A 16833-nucleotide genomic window follows, 5' to 3' on the forward strand; every position below is an offset into this window, starting at 1 on the left:
TTTTTTTTTTTTTTTTTTTTTTTTTTTTATGTTGCTTGCTTCCTTTTCACACTCCTTTGTCTTCCACACTTTCCAACTATGGCCCCCTCGTGACGACTCTGCCATGATGGCGAGGGCTGAGTAGGGTGAGTCCAGCGTTGGTGGCCAGTTTCTTCTTGGCTCTCGTGAGCTGGTCTTTTAGCTCGTCCCCAGTGGGCCAGGTGCCCAGAGACAAGAAGCTCGGGTCAGTAGTAGCGGCTCCTGCTGGGGCTAACTCCCCCTTCACCTCCCAGGAAGACAGGCACGGGAGCTGCTGTGTAAGTATTGAGTCCAGAGTGACGTCAGTTCAGTGTGTTGCCGTGTCCCTCCTGGTGACCTGGGATGAACTGCAGCATCGTCTGGGTCAGAGGTGGGCCCTTTCCTTAAGTAAACCAGAACCTCCCTTGAGGGTGGTGACCAGCTTAGATATGCATTCATTTTGGAGTTAGGCTATGTGGCTCTCCCAAAGCCTACAAAGGCATTATTTGCAAAATAGAAGATAGCTTATTTTAATTCTATTTTCACTGCAATAAGCATTTATCAAAAAGACACAGATTTTTTGAGATTAGAGAGACAAGGACACATACGTACTCACACACACACACACACACACGCACACACATACACACACACACACACACACACACACAGTCTTATGACATGGTCCCTGCGCTCAATGAGGCTGACTTGTACCTTGGAGACCTCACAAAGAAATAATTGGGAACTATCCTGTGACATTTTCCAATTAAGAAGCCAACGGACAGTATGGTCAAACATTGGATGATTTGCTATCAGTCTAAAGGACTGCTTTTTGTAAATATTTTGGAACACTTCGTCCCTCTGACTGAAGGGAGACCAACTTTTCATACCACTGAGGTGGCGGCGAGGCAGAGAGGAGACCTGTTTTCCTGGAGTGAAAGTGCTGGAACTGGGGAAACAGTACTGGACTTTCTGGCCAGAGACTTGCATTCCAAGTTTGGGCTTGGTATTTGTTCACAGTTGGATCTTAAGCAAGTTAATTAACCTCTCTGAACCCAATTTTCTCATCTGTGAGATGGAGTTAATAATATCTGCTGTAAGGATTGCTGAGTGGAAGAAATGCGATAATAGATGTGAGCAGATTCTGCGAACACGGAAGTCACCTTAGGGCTACTGTAGCAACGCTGACAACAGCACTGACCCAAACGTCCAAACTTGGGTTGGTCGGGAGCCAGGGAGTGGGGAAACAGGCTCCTCAGCTCCCTGTTGTGGGCCCTATGGGTGGGCCAGGCCTGGCCTGGATGGGGAGACTCAGAGAGAATGGAGGGCAGATGCTGGAGCCTGTGGAGAAGGAGCTGGAGTGTCCCACGGTGCCTACCTAAGGTCTCGCACTCATCTGACCTAAGGGTCAGAAGAGTCTGAACAGGGAGGGGCATTGTCCCATTTGTGCTCGAGAAGATGGATTCAGAAGCCATACTGTCAGGCATCCAGTGTTAAAGGCTACCCTGAAATCTGTAGGCCTGACAGGACCCCAAAGGCCTGGCTGTGAATTCCCCTGTTTCTGCCAGACATGCCTCCACTCACTGGAAAAGCCTCCCTGTCTAGCAGGTCCCCCACCTGCCAGACCAGCTGTGACCCACTGTGTCCTCAGCCCAGCAGGTTTCACCACATTACTCAGACGAGCCCAATCACTCCTCTCCTGAGATCCAGGGGAACCCCACTTTTGTTACTCCAAAGCTTCCGGCAGCCTGTGTGTCCCCACAGTGTCCTCTTCCCCAGGCTGTGGGTCTACAAGACTAACAAACTTCTTCCAGTCCCATCTGTCCAGTTTCCTGTGTCTGACCAGTCCCATGACCGCAGGACAGGAGCACCTCCCTCACCAATCGGGTGAAGAAGCAAACAGACCAGAGGGATCTGCCTTGGGCCATCCCACATAGGCCATGCTGACTGGGTTTGGCCACTCACTGCGTGCCTTGTCCTCGGGGTCAGTTCCATGTGCCCACTGGCAATGACCCGTGTACCGCGTGTGTAAGTTTCTGCCTTGGCTCCCTCCGTGTGTGAGTCCCGGGTCTCTGTGTGTGCATGTGCACGTGCATGTGTGTGCTCGCTCCTTTGCCTTCTCCCTCTCCCCGGTGACTGGGACTGTCCCTGACTGTGTGCACTCACCATTCTCCCCTCCCTAGGCGTTCGCAGGATAGTGACCGAGTCCACCCAGCTGCACTTAGGACTTTATTGGGCATGTGTCTTATTTTAGATCATTTAAATAAATCTTCAGATAAATTATTTTAGATCATTTTAGATACAGCTCTCATCTGTCAAATTAATTTCTAAACTTCTTCAACACAGTGGACCTGGTTTAATGCATTTTTTCAGGTTATTATTATTATTATTCTCATTATTTTTTAAACATTCAATCACTATATATTATTTGGCTTGTAAAAAGAATTTACCCAACATGAAAAACTTCTCAGACCAGTCCAGTTGAAATGTGTTGAGCTAGAGGCTACAAAATGGCAGTCCCAGTAAGCTGTGTTTTCCACTGCCCAGGTATGTGTTACAGCTTGTGCTAAGTTGCTTGTGTTAAATAGAAATCACAGGAGACTATGCTTTGGCCTCAGCCCCTGTCCTAGGTCCCAGCAAACCTGAAATGGAGTCACTTATGGTAAAATGCCAGACCCCCACTTAGACCAGGGTTTTGTTTTTGTTTGGAAACGAGAGACTCCCGTCTACCAGGAAGTACAGTAATGTAAATTCTGTGGCTTTCTTGGGCGTGTGCACCCGAAGTGGCGCAAGGTGTTGCCTAGACTCACGGACTTCCGGTTTATGAACACCCTCGCTGCCGCAGGACGTTTCTCCTTACCTCCGCCAGTCACATCTACTAGTTATAACCTTCAAGGTGTTTTAATTATAACAATGTTTCTGACTCACCATCTCCATGACTTTAAGCAATTCTAAGTGACTTTATGCAAAACGACTCCAGGTGACCACGAGGTTGTCCTGTCCTCCCTCCATAGGGCCCAGCCACTTCCTGCTGTTCCAGGCTCCTTGCTCCCCACCCCAGCTCTTGCCTTTGCCTTTCACATCTCCAAGACCTCAGAGTGCAAATGTGGAGTTACTTGGATACGCGCATCCTAACCTGGCCTAAATACAATCTTTCCTTCCTTTACTTTGCCTCAGCATTTGTTTTAGGTTGCCATTACTTTTAAATGTCATATAGATGTCTTTATTCTGTCTCAGAAGACCTGGGATGGATCTCGATTTTGCAGTGGCTGTTGTCTGGTGCTGGGTAGAGGCCCTTCTGGTAGGCAAGGCATGCTCCCTCGCCACACTTCTGCCAGCCCCTCTGGACTCCATGCTTGCTCCAGTTTTGACTGGAGCCCTGTCCTGCTCCTGTTGCTGGTATTACTGTGTTCCTTTTTTGTTTCTGAGTAATATTCCATTCTAGGGATATGCCGCAGTATCCACTTACCAACCGATGGCGTCACCTCTGTGCGCCTCCTCCCTGCTGTGGCTGGTGCTGCCATGAACAGGCTGTGGCACGTGTTAGCATTGCATCTGCTCTTGCCTCTTGCTATTTTATTCTCTATGTGACCCACACAGTCTTTTAGAACATAGGTCCTATCTTCTCACCTCTTTGCTTAAGCCTACCACTGTGGCTTCCCTTGCCTTAAAGGCTAAAATTAAAAACCACTAATGCGATCTACAAGGCTCTGCGTGCTCTGGCATATCCCCTTGCACGGTCACCCTTGCCTCTGTGCTCACCTCGGGCACGGAGGCTGCTCGGCATGTCTTCTGGCTCCTGGAAGACCATGTGCTTCTCCTGCCTCTAGTCAGGTCCTTTCCAGATCAGCGTAAAAAATCCCTTCTAAATTCCTTTTAACCAAGCTCACTCGCACTCATGCTTCAGAGCTTGACCACGAGCTTGCTTCCTTGGGCAGTCCTGATCGCCCTCCCAGATGTGGTGCGGCCCTGCTTCCTGCATGCTCCCACACTGCCGTTCTCGGAGCACGGGCCCCAGTTGCAGTTAAAGCAATGGGCTGTGCCTCTCTGAAAAATAAGACCCAGTCATGCTGACACTCAGGCAGCTGTCCGGTCCACGGCTCTAAACCCAGCACGCCGCTGCATTTCCTGTCGTCTCACAGTGCTCTCTCACAGTGCTCCACGCGAATTTGAGAATGTCGCGGGAGTCCAACCTCAGCAACGCGGACACATTTCCCTGTCTCGTTTCTGCGCTCACCGCTGCACCACACTTCCAGTGTTTGCCCAGAATGGGGCAGCAAGAGGGAGGCTCCTTTGTCCCGTGAGGAATTTGGGGAACGCGCATCATTTCCTGCCAGGTCCGTGCTGATGGCAATCTGTCTCTGAGTTCTGCGGCAGCCTCAAGGTGAGAGATGCAGGCTTTAAGTCAGAGCCTGGAAAGTAAAATGAAGGTGCCATGTGAGAAAATTGCTTTCATCTGTCCCATGGCTGTTTTCTGTTAAGCAGAGAAGTACAGCCTAAGCCCAAGCTGGAAACGTTCGATGGCTGAAATTTATTGTGCTTTGGGCCAATGTTCATGCATTTGCAATGATGTCAGAGTCCTGAACAATCACTTTATGTCCTGCGGAGACTGAGTGAAGTCAGTGCCCTGTGGAACACCAGTTACGTTTTTCTCTTGGAACAAAGGTGAGATAACTGGGGTACAGTTGTCTGTACTAGGATGAGGGCCATAGCAATCAGACCAGACAAGGTCTGTGCAGGTGCCACCACATGACTCTGGGGCTGCACTACTGCAGGGGTGTGACCAGCACAGGGTGGAGATGTGAAGGCCTCGCTCTGGGGCATGGCCTGGGCAGCAAGACGCCCCTGGGGGAGGAGCTAGGGTCCCACTAGAAAGGTTCTCAGAGCAAACCTGGGGCTAATTCTGACTCTTGTAACCCACAAGGTCTGTGCAAACTCTTAATGATGCGTTTGCTTTGGTTAGCTGTTTTTTCTATAAAAAATATTGGGGGAGAAAATATAGACAACAGAACCTTAATCATTCTTCAAAATAATGGCTGACACACACCCAGGTGGCCCCAGGCCAGGAGCTGGACTGCAACCATGCACCAACCTCTAAGTCCCAGTGTGGGCCGTCTTCAGTAGGGGTGCTGGCTAGCCCAACTGTATAGGTGGAACTGGAACTTAGAGAGATTATATACCTTGTTCAGGGGCATTTAGCTGGTAAGTGGCAGAGGCAGGATTTGAACCAGGCTGAATTTCTTTCTTCCTTCCTTTTTTTCTTTCTTTCTTTTTTATTTTTATTTTTTTAGAGGTTTCAGCTATAGGGCACATGTGCTCACCGTGTATGACAGCATGGTGTTCAATATTTTGTTGAGAGGCTGAAGAGTGGGGAACAGTTGAAATTGAACCACCTTTATTTTTATATCGTCAGGTGGGCAATGTTAGAAGACTCAGAACCCTGAAGAGTTCCTGCCCTTGCCCCAAACCTCCAAAACAGCACCAGCTGCCTACACAGCTAAGAAAGCTGGGTGAGGGACCAGCAGGTGGCACGGTGGTTGAGGCGCTGAACTCCCACATGGCTGATCATGGTTCAAGTCCTGGAGCTGGTGGCTTGCTTTCTCACTTTTCCTCTCTCTCCATGTTTCTCTCCAGTCAAATTAAATGGTAATAACAATAATACATAAATTTTAATAAATATGAACTAAAAGAAAGGAGGATCAGCAGATGGCGTAATGGCTACATGGCTGGTTTCCCATGTATTTGACTATGGTTTGAGCCCCAAACCCAGCGGCTTAAGCTCATGCCAGGTGTATTTGCATGCATGCCCAAGATCCCAAAAGGAGAATGGAGGAGAAGGGATTGCAGCATGGCCATATCCCCTGGGGGTGATTTTTCACTCAGGGCTCAGGGACACAAGGTCTGGGTTCGAATCTGAGCTCTGCTACATATCGTCATGTGACCTGGGGTTAGTTACTTAAACAGTCTTCACCTTCTTTTCTCTCCTGCAAAATGGGGGTGAAGATGGCACCTTCCTGTGATAGTTAATTTTATGTGTCAGCTTGGCTGGATGGACCATGACACCAGGTACTTGGTCAGACACCATCGTGGCTGTTCCTGAGAAGCTATTTTTTAAAGGTGATATTAACGTTTAAATCAGTAGCTTCTGAGTAAGTCAGATCACCCTCCATAGCGCGGCTGCTTCTGGACTCGAGTCATCACTGAGTTCTTCCCTGAGTCTGCAGCCTGCTGGACTGAGTGCTCTGTAGATTTTGGACTTGTAGCCTCCCAAATCATACCAGCCAACTCCTTAAAATCTCTTTCCCCCTCCCCCCCTACTTCGTTTCTCGGGAAACCCGATCACTACACTTTTTTATCAAGTCAGAGGGTGATGCGTTATTACGTATGAAACTCTGAAAGCGGTGCTCTAGACACCAGCAGCATTGTCAGGCTCAGGATTTGTGGTCTGCACCCACTGTGCAAGTGTAAGGCCGGGGGGGGGGGCGGTGAAGGAGGGGGGCACTGTCCTTGCCCTCAACAGGAGGCCAGCTCTGTGGGAGTGACAGGCATGCCCTTGTGGTACACGGGGGAGAAAATGATACAGGGCAGAGTCCCAACACCGAGCTGCATTCCCAAGGTCTGCACGTCTCTGTCAGACACCTTGACACGCGCTCAGGTTAGTGCCTTTATCTGGGCTTCTGGTGGCATCAGAGGAGGTGAGTTTGAGGTGATGGCAGCTTCGAAATGTGCTACTGGCTTTTGCACAAAGTTGGTTCTTGTTCAATTCAGTGAAATTACCAAGGGCAATGCAGGCCCAGTCACAGTGGTGCGCTGGTAAGACGCTGTTGCTTTTCAGGCTGAAATCACATGGAAGGTCCAGGTTTGATTCCTGGCCTGACTTAAAAGCTGGATGCCATGGTATCTGTCATCCCAGCTACTCAGGAGACTGAGGTAGGAAGACAGTGACACAGAGAGACTCTGTCTAAACAAAATAAAGCAAAACAAAACAAAGGCAAAACAACCAAGAGGTCTGTAACACTTGGCCTGGGGACGGGAAAAGAGCAGATGGTGTCAGAGCAGTTAGTACGCGTGTTCATCGCTCCTAAATGTGGCACGCGTGCGGGCTCACTGCACAGGCAGCTCCTGCCCCGGGAGAACTCAGAGCCTGGGGGAGAGTCTCTGCCCGTGAGACACTTGTGATGCCACGGCAGTGCTGAGTACGTCTGTGTCAGGGCGATGGCACAGAGCAGGGGAGGCCGTGGAAATTCTGTGGCTGATATCCTCCGGCCAAAGGACAGACAGTAGTTCCTGAAGAAGCAGAGGAAGCCACCGCCCCCTCATTCACAGGGGGTGGCTTCGGTAATGGCCTTGCTCAGTAGGGAGGAAGCATTGTGAAGTTGGGGTGTTGAAGATCCCTGTGCACTGGGAGGAGAGAGGGAAAGCAGCATTAGATGAGGAAGCGAGACCTGTCTGTCCAGCCTCAGCAAGGTTGTAGGTCACTCCATTAGGCACGGTTCATTTTGCTTATGAAACAATGGCATAATTGCTAAAGAACTGCTTTTACTCTAGTCCAGGTTTCTTGGTGAAAAGCAAGACAATTTCCTGGTCTCACCATAGAAGGAAGCCCAGTTCCTCAGTGACAAAGCAGGACCACATTCCCTTTTAGAATTCCTCCCACATCCACCGTGGATGGCATTGTACTGAAAATACATTTTTAATGTTTTCCTAAAAGTAAAGTAAACTGTATCTTTGCTTTTTAGCTCACCCTATTCAATCAGCCAGTGTTTCGTGATCCTTGGCAGAAATACAATAAAAAAAATCCAGATCTACGAGGACCCTGGGCTAGTGGCTACTCACTGTCCCCTTAGAGATGAAGACCCCAAGACATTGAGACATTTAACAATGTGGCTAAAATTGCCAAGTAGCATGGCTCACCAGAGACCATCTACATTTTTATAGTCTGAGGAACAGTGAAAGGGGAAGTCCCTTGGAATCGGATATGGTCTATTCACTCATTTGCAACTGTTCTTTGTCGTTTCAAGAGTGGTGCTGGTTAAGACCAAAGCTGCTGGGCCTGCTCCATCAGAAACGCGTGGTTTCCGCCCGCCCCTTAGTGACAGGCTGCATGGCTTATCAGCACAGAACCCAGGAAGGCCCGTGGTGGGTGGGCAGCTGCAACAGGGCAAAATCCGCTTCAAACATTCTGTGAGCGTTTCCCAGAACCGTGCTAGATTCTGAGTTTTGAGGGATGTTAGAAATTACCTTCAGGAATGCAAAGCTGCCAAATTATTACAAACAGAAGGGAAAGAAAGAGGAGAAGAGGAGTGAGACGGCCACAGGGGCAGTGGCACCATGGTCTTGCTTCTGGCCTCTGGCCTTCACGATGGCGGGTCAGTGTCTCCAGAACCTCAGCCAGAACTCAGTCCCACTTGTTGTCCACTTAGATCCGAACCATCCATCGGGCACCCTTGCAACAATTTGCTGTTAAAAAGGGGATGAGTTGAAGTTTCCAGCCAGAAAACCAAGGATGAGAAAACAGTAGAAAAGAGCCAGGAAGTGTTATCGACAAGACAGTGAAGTTGGGAACAAGGAAGAGAATGAGTGTTTTGAGGACAGGCTCCAGAATTCTTCAGGGCAGACGGCTTGTCTGTGGGGGTCTGTCCGTGGGCCATGCATAATCTGCCACATGGACAAAACACTAGGAACATATTAGCTGTGGATGGGAAGGCCCTTGAGAAGTTGACAGGCAAAGACCATGCACTTTTGGCTGAATTGTTTAGATGAAGTAAATGCGAACTTTATATTTTATTTTTAAAACTTGCTAGAGAGTGGATGTGCTTGCCCAGGCAGGGGGAGGTGTGGGAGGGGAGTGGGGGAGAAAGAATGAGAGAAAGTGAGAAAGCACCTCCCTTGGGCAATGGTCATACCTCCATTGTTTCTCCTCCATTTCTCCCTCCTTTTGAGAATTTGGGTACACATGCACACACACCTGTTGTATTTCTGAAGCCCCCATGTCCAGGACTTGAACCATGCAATTAGTCATGATGCATGGTTAAGGACCCAGCTGCCTTAACCACCACACCATTGGATGGCTCCATATGGCTTTCTTTCTTTTTTTGGGGGTGGGGTGGGGAGGTTTTTGTTACAGGGCATCTGTGCTCGCCAGAAAGACAAAGAGAGACAGAGAGTCAGAAAGCGAAAAATCACTCCCCCCTATGCCAGGAGGATGGCCATGCTATAATCCCTTCTCCTCCATTCTCCTCTTGGGATCTTGGGTACACACACATGCACACTTGGTGTGAGCTTGAGCCACTGGGTCCAGGACTCAAACCGCGGTTGACTACATGGGAGCCCAGCAACATAGCCATTATGCCAACTGCTGGTCCCAGCCCCATATGGCTTTCTAAATCTGGGTTGGGTGTGTGTTATCAGGGTTACTCAGAAGACTCAGTCTTCTCATTGCCACAGAACTTATTCAAATTATTTTAAAAAAAAAAAAGACAATCATAAGCACTTTCTTTAAAATTCAGCCTTTTTAAGATAGTCCTTGGACAAGGGAGTCTTTGTGTCCCTTATAATACTTTGTCCATCCTCTAGCATGTAGTAAATGTACACTAGTATCTGTGGAAAAAATGCAAAAATGCATGATGGTGTTAAAAAAGAGACACACACATCAACTTACTGTCTTTAATTAGATATGGACATGCACAGGGAGTTAAGAAGCTGATGAAATTTACAGATTTAGAGAATGATCACTCAGAATTGTATTTTTAAAAAAATGTATTTATTTACATTCACTACTGTATAACATTTCAGTATGTAAAATGAGTTTTCCCATCCAGAATACACTGTATATTGGCTCAATCAAGGATATTACCATACATGTCATCATCAACAAATCATTTTTTATTTCTTCTCTCTTATATATGTTGCTTCTTCCCCCCCCCCCTTGATTCCCTCCCTCTCATCCTCTGCCAGTCCCCACCTTCCTACTACACCGTATCTGGTATCTACAGTTGCTTTACAATGTATTGGAATTCAACTTTACAAGCCAGATATGTTATCTAATTTGCCCTCACAACAGAGTGGGTTCTTCTGGGCCTGTTTTATAGAAACTGATGCTCAGTGACATTGTGACTGCCAAGTGTGATTGCTACGAAAATTATGCTGAGTAAATGAATGAGTGACTTGCCCCAGGTGACTCGGTCTACATGCAACAGAGCAGAACACCTCGTTTTGTTTACGCCATTCTTTTTTAGTGACCTGAATTAAGATAACTTCTGATTTAAGATGTAATCAGAATGTGTTTCACATGACTTCACTATGACCTGCTTCTCTGGGTTTTGGTTACACTTGTTGAGGATTTCGTAAAATTTACACTCATTTGTCTTCATCCTGTAGACCAATTTTGCACAAGCACAGACTGCTGTTACCCGTGTGAGTGTGTGTTTCTGTAAGTTAAGGTTTCTCCCTCCTTCTGTATTTCTATCTTACTCTGTACTTGCTTCTCTTAACACACAGGAATTTTTTGAGTTTATTTATTTTACTCCTGATAGAGAACATATGTGTAGACACAGAAGAGGGAGAGTGAGAGGTAGCCTCCACAGGACCTTGTCACATTGCAATCCCATCCCTGGCCCTCCAGCTCCTCAGGATCCTGGACATACACACATACCTCTGACATCCCAATTGGCCAAGGGTCCGGACTTGACTCACAGACCATTCATTCTCTTGTGCTCACTGTTTTGGACCACATACCTATGAAAGGCTAGGTCCTACTTTTTGACTTGGTGTTTATTGAGTCGTATATGATGTGCAGAGTAGCATGACCATGTGCGAAGCCGGTTACCGAGTAGTTGTACAGCCTAGCCTAAGAGAAAGAATACAGTGATAGAAAAATAAGGTCTGGCTCTTGATGAGAAAGTGTAAGTTGTAGGCTAAGCAGTAGAGATTTTCTTGAGCTAAAGATTCTACCAAAGAAAAGAGCATGAATCAGAAGTAAAGACGAAGTTGACACAAATGTATTTCCTATTGTGTCGGTAACCCAAGACAGATAAGGGGGAGGTATGAAGATAAAGCAACTGTTTGGATTTGTAAGTCAAGTTTCAGAGAGCAAAAGCAGTATTAAATGCATGAGACAGAAATTTGCTTCAAAAATCGAAATTAATTAATTAGCAAGTCAAAAGACCAGCTAGCTTGTCATTATGGCAACGCTGACATTAAAAAAAAGTGTGGTAAATCCTAGAGAGTTCAACTTTTGGGAACAATTTTATAACTGTATCAAAAGAAAAAATACTTCAATAACCGTCTAGCCATCCCTTTTTTCCTCCTTTTTTGGGGGGGGGGGTTGGTAATCTGAGTTTCCTCTGAATCAAGTTTAAACATTCCTAGTGGAATTTGTCCTAGGCTCTGGAAATTGCTAACATTCCATCTTGCCATGTCTTATAAACACGTAAAAGGCTATCGTATTGAGGTAGGTTTTTAATAATGTTTCAACTCCTTACCTCTGGAGTCCACTTAAAGCCATCCTCTGTGGGGAAGTCATTTATAAAAATCACAGCTCTGCGAGAACAAAGAGACGGTCTTCCTTGTAGAGAAACATCCTCTACTGGCAGTTATGCCGGATGACCTAATAGGTCTTTTCTATCTCTAATTTCTAGGATTCTATGAAAATCATCACTCACGATAAGAAACAGATGTTGGCTGGATAGACAATGGCTGTGAGGCTCCATCTTCCTCCATCAGCCCCTTTCAGAGGCGTAGGTTGCCACCTCTTTCCCCCTCCCCACTTCTCTACTCTGTGGCAGCTGATGCGATATTTATAGCCTTCTTCCTCCGCCTGCCAATTATAATTATCAATATCTCCACTGATAAAAAAAAAAAGAGGCATCATCAGAGTTGTGCACAGTATGTGATAAGCCAAGTTGGAGTTGAAAATGAACATAGTTTCTTCCAATTATGGACAGAGAAGAGGTGCATGGGGAGGGCTGCCATCTATGCTGTGCTAACGTGGCCACAAGAGAGATCTTTCGCCTCCCTATAGCACCTCGCAGACAAACAGCGAGGTGAAGTGCTCGTGCGCAGCTATGGCGTGAATAGACAATGCTGTCTGTACTGTACAGAGTTAGAGAGTTGCTTTAAATATAATAAATAAAGTGAAATCTTACACGAGGCAGCACAGCTTAGTAATTGCTGTTTGGAGCTCACGTCTCTGCAGTTATTCAGCTCAGCACTTCATCTCCAGCTGCAGCACAATTTTTGCCAAATATAGATAAATGAAGTTAAAGTTATTGGCAACCACTAGTTCTGTGTCCCTGTTTTGAGTTTATAGATTTCATAGGAATGGCATTACTTTATTTCTGCAGCAGACAATTGTTCTCCTGAAGTGAGAACTTTTTCTAGGGTACTGTATGGTGTTTGGACTGAGGCTGGAATTTTTATCAGGGAGATATGCAGGCAGCAGAAGTGAGATTTTTGTTTGAGGTCTGGATCAGTTGAAATGTGGAGCTGGAGGGAAGACAGACTCTCAACTCAATCAATATAAACTAAGTATTTCTAAACCTTTGGGGAATTTTAATAAAATGTCTCCAGGTACTTCCTTCTATCCCAAGTGTCCTGATAGCAGTAATCACCCCATGTCCACCTGCAGCTTCCTGGACTCACTTGCAGAAATAAGCAACCTGTCGTCTGAAAGCAGTGGTCAGTTCGACAGTAGCTGCTTATTCCTTGAGACCATAAGCTGTTGTGTTAGAATGATGTCCAAGATGTATCGAGCTGAAAATTTTAAATGACCTTTTTTTAATTAATTAATTTATTTTTCATTTCATTTTCTTTTGTACATTCAATCACATTATTATTTGTCTTACAAAATAGATATTTCAACTGGTGAACATCTCTCCCTAACACAGTTGACAAAACCACAAAACATCCTCAATAGACAATACCACACCTCCCTGTGACATCAATACTTAAGAGCTGAAGTGCAACTTCCTACAGCATCCAACTCTCTTTGAAGGTTGACAGCTCCTGACATCTTTGTAAACATCTTCTGATGAGCCTTAAGTTCAGTGTTTCGAGAGACAGACAGTCCTTTAGTATGTTCTCACTGCTGAGGGTGAATTCGAATGAGGCACCGTTCAGGTTGGCATGAGTGAGCAGTGTCATGCCTCCCTCCATATTCTCATCTCCATCCTAAACGTCCTCTCCATGGTCTAATGGTGGCTTAGTTCTTAGACTCCCTATCTTCCTGGCCACTTTGCTGCTTTGGTGAAAATACTTCCTAGAATCTCCTGAAGTTGTAAAAATGAATGAGAAGAAGACACGTTTGGGAAGGAGAAGAATACAAGCGTCAAAGTCAGCTCCATTTAATTTCTAATTGTAATGTACTGCCAATCACCAACCTGCAGCCACGGTTCGATTTTTATAGCTAATTTTGTTTTCCTGTTTATCTCACTCATACTTACAGCAAGGCCATCCTCCCATTTCTTTCCATGAGGACCCCTTTATATAAGATAGTAGAGCAAAGTCACAGGTTACTTTTTTTCCTCCTATTTGGTCCCTCCCTTCTGTGCTTTTTCAAGCTCATGTTTTCTTTTCTCAAGAATCTTCGAAGACCATTTAAAAGGCGACCACAATCCAGCAAGGAGAAAATAATTTAAATATCCAAAAGTGAACCTTTTCCAATTCATATTATATTGATGACTACCTCTACAGGAAGTCCCTTTGGGAAAAATCTCTCCTGTATCTTGTCTTCTACCAAGTCACGCAGCTCCATAGGACCCCACCTTTCCAGATCCCCTGCTTTAGACGGAGTGGGGAGCAGCCTCTTTTGTTGCCTCTGGCAGTGCTGCTACAACAATGGTCACCCTGTATTACAAGTGCATATCTTGTATATCTCCTTCTCTCTGCCCCAAACTGGTGAATACCCACTTTCAATGCAGTTCACATTCTAAGTCCTAGCATCCAGTGATGGGTGCAGAGAAGGTCCTTGGTAAATACTTTTTGACTGAGTGGAGTGATACCAGCAAAATGATGCTGGGAAAAACACCAAAATAAAAGGGAAAACTTTGAACAAAGTTGCAAAAGAAGCAAGAATGATTCCATGACAGTCACCGGGCTCTGAAGGCAACCGCTGGCTGCTCCTGCTGGCCCAGGCTGACTGCAGAAGCCTCGCCTGCTCTGTGCTGCTGGAGCCAGGCACTGCTCTGTGCCTTGAGGTGCGTGATCTGGGAGGCAGCTGACGGCACATGCTGTTTGAGAGCCTTTTCAAGGGCTCAGCTGTCAGCTCAGAGCTGTAAAGTGCCTCTGCGAGCTTTCTCTGGCTGGCCTGTTGGATCTGAGCCTTGCTCCAAAGACCTGGGAGCTCCCCTCTTGCCTCCAGATGCAGGAGGATCTGTTGCTGCCATCTTTTCTACTTTTAGGAGAAAAGAATCAGGATGGGCAAGAATAAGACCTTCTAGAGAAAAGAAGCTGAGGGAATTCTGTTTTTACACCTCTTCATGAATTACTGAATAACCCCGGGTCCTCCTCGGCCACAAGTCTTCTCTATGGCAGTGGCGCAGGGTCTGTGAGCATCTTTTTTCTGGACTGAATATTTTATGATTCTGAGGGGACCCTAATGAGTCACAGAAAAGAAGCACTGCACTGGTCTGGCAAGATTCTGTGCCAACTGCAGATAGGCAAAGGCCCAGGAAGGCGTGCCTCTAGTGTTGACTTTCAAGCTGGTTTAGGGTCTCTCCTGATGCTGGTACTCCTCTCCAAAGCTTCACTTTTCTAGGTCCATTTGGGCCCGCAGCTACCATTGGCTTTCCTCTCTCCCCCTCTTCTTTCCTGAGGGAAAAAAATGAAGTAAAATTTATAGAACTTAAAATTAGCCATTAACCATTTCGAAGTCTACCATTCAGTTTTGTGCATCCTCAGAGCTGCAAGCACTGCCTCCAGCTAGCTCCAGGACATTCTTATTACTGGAGGAAGCTCAGACCGTCAGCAATCCCTCCCATACCTGTGTCTCCAGCGCCGCCAATGTATTAAATACACTTGAGCCAGGTCCTGTTCTAGCCATTTAGTATATATTAACTCATTGAACCTTCACAGCAAAGCTATAGAGTTACGGATTTTATTCCTACTTTGCAGATGAAGAGATGAGGCCCAGGGCAGTGAAGAAGTTTGCTCAGACCTGCGACTGGTGGACTGCGGAGCCACCCTCAGCTCCCAGCGTTGAGCCACGCCCCATTCCGGCCTTGTTGGCCTCCACTTCCGCCGGCTGCTTGTTGCTTCCGGTCTGTCCTGCTGCCCTCGGCCTAAACGCACTGCCAGAATTGCCTCTTTTCTCATTTCCCGCAGGGATCTTTTTATTTCTTGCTGACTTGCGGTGTTGCTCTGTGGCTTCACAGAGCCCTGGGCAGCAGAAGACAGGCTCGTGTGAACATCTGTGCTGTGATTTTCCACGGCTGGCCCAGACAGCTGAAGACATGACTACCGTTTTGTGGATCGGAAGGTCATGCAGGCTGATACTGACCTCTTTGGACAAACACGGCTTAGGCTAGAGTCTAAACTCTCCACAGCGTTCATTTAGAAATTAAACTGGAAATGTTGCCAGTGAGCAATACCAAAGTTCATGGCCAAATAACAGTATGTTTGCTTAACCTTGGGGAAAAGGGTTTTTTTAAGGTTATAAAATTTAATGTCATTGTAGCCCTTGCCCCACTTAAAAGGGCAATGGCAGACATGATAGAACCAGGGCTCTGTGTGTGTGTGTGGGTGTGTGTGTGTGTCAAAAGACAAAACTGCAACACATTTAATTTAAAGGTCTTAGTTGTCTTTATTTAAGATTCTGGAATCAGACCACTCTTCATTCTGTAAATCACAGGAGTATTCCTGTGAGCTGAGCAGAGGAGTAGGGCTGTATAGGAGAAAAAGGCTGATGCAAGCAGAATCAGAACAAAAAGTGGACCCGTCATTGTCTAGTTATCTTCCTCCTTAAGCTGAAGCAGAGACGATCCTTATGACACTTGCTAGCTCTGGCCTGGTGGGGATTTGGCCGATAGGCCCTGACTCCTTGGAAGGTCAGCTAAACAGCATGGTCTGGGCTTCCGTACTGGGGCTCTGTTGTGGTGTGGCTGTGGAACCTCGTGGGTGACCTTGGTTCAGCCAATGGCCTCCTATATGTTTTCTTCAACAGTAAATATAAGTATGTATGTATTTTAGTAAGTACATGATACATTCCTATTCTATAAATTCATATACATGCTTCTCATAAATACATAGTTATGTTTTTAATTTCAGGATTATAGGAGTTATCACTTTTTTATCTATTATTTTTATCTATTATTAACTTCTTAGAAGATATATGGAATCGTTAAACATCTTGCCAGGGCAGTGATTAGGCACTGGGCACAGGAAGCTGGATCTCACATGGCTGACTGGGATTTGAGTTTCAGCTCTGTCTACAAAAAAACAAAAACAAAAACAAAACAAAACAAAACAAATTCTATTCCCAGATGCTTGGTGCTCAGGATCCTGATGGAATAGAAAATTGGAGGAAGAAAGATTGTGGCATGACTGACCCATCAGGGAAAGCTTTTTTTTTTTTTTGCCTTTTCCTCTGTCTTTCTCTGTCTTGCCGTTGCTTTTTTTCTCTGTATCTGTTTCTCGTTTTTCTCTCTCTGCTTCTATTTCTACCCCTCTCTCATGTGTGCACACTCACCCTCTGGCATAAAAAAATATCATTACAGTTGTGGGGATGGTTTGTTTTTTCCCATGTTCGCTCCTGAAAGGGTGGGCAAGCATTTGGGCTGCATTTCTTTGCCTGTGGAGCTGGCCCTCGGATCCACACTAGTTCATGGATTCACATTCCTG

General features: G+C 46.2%; 1 long non-coding RNA gene across 1 annotated transcript; it reads left to right on the forward strand.

Moving 5' to 3' along the window:
* The first annotated feature begins 4142 nt into the window (after positions 1-4142).
* Positions 4143-5625, forward strand: LOC114008645 (uncharacterized). Its single transcript, XR_003550162.1, has 3 exons — positions 4143-4381; positions 4483-4662; positions 5411-5625. It is a non-coding gene; the product is annotated as an uncharacterized LOC114008645 (long non-coding RNA).
* The last annotated feature ends 11208 nt before the right edge of the window (positions 5626-16833 follow it).

This window comes from Tupaia chinensis, unplaced genomic scaffold (assembly GCF_000334495.1).
Source record: "Tupaia chinensis unplaced genomic scaffold, TupChi_1.0 Scaffold000045_1, whole genome shotgun sequence".
NCBI classification, from domain to species: Eukaryota; Metazoa; Chordata; class Mammalia; order Scandentia; family Tupaiidae; genus Tupaia; species Tupaia belangeri.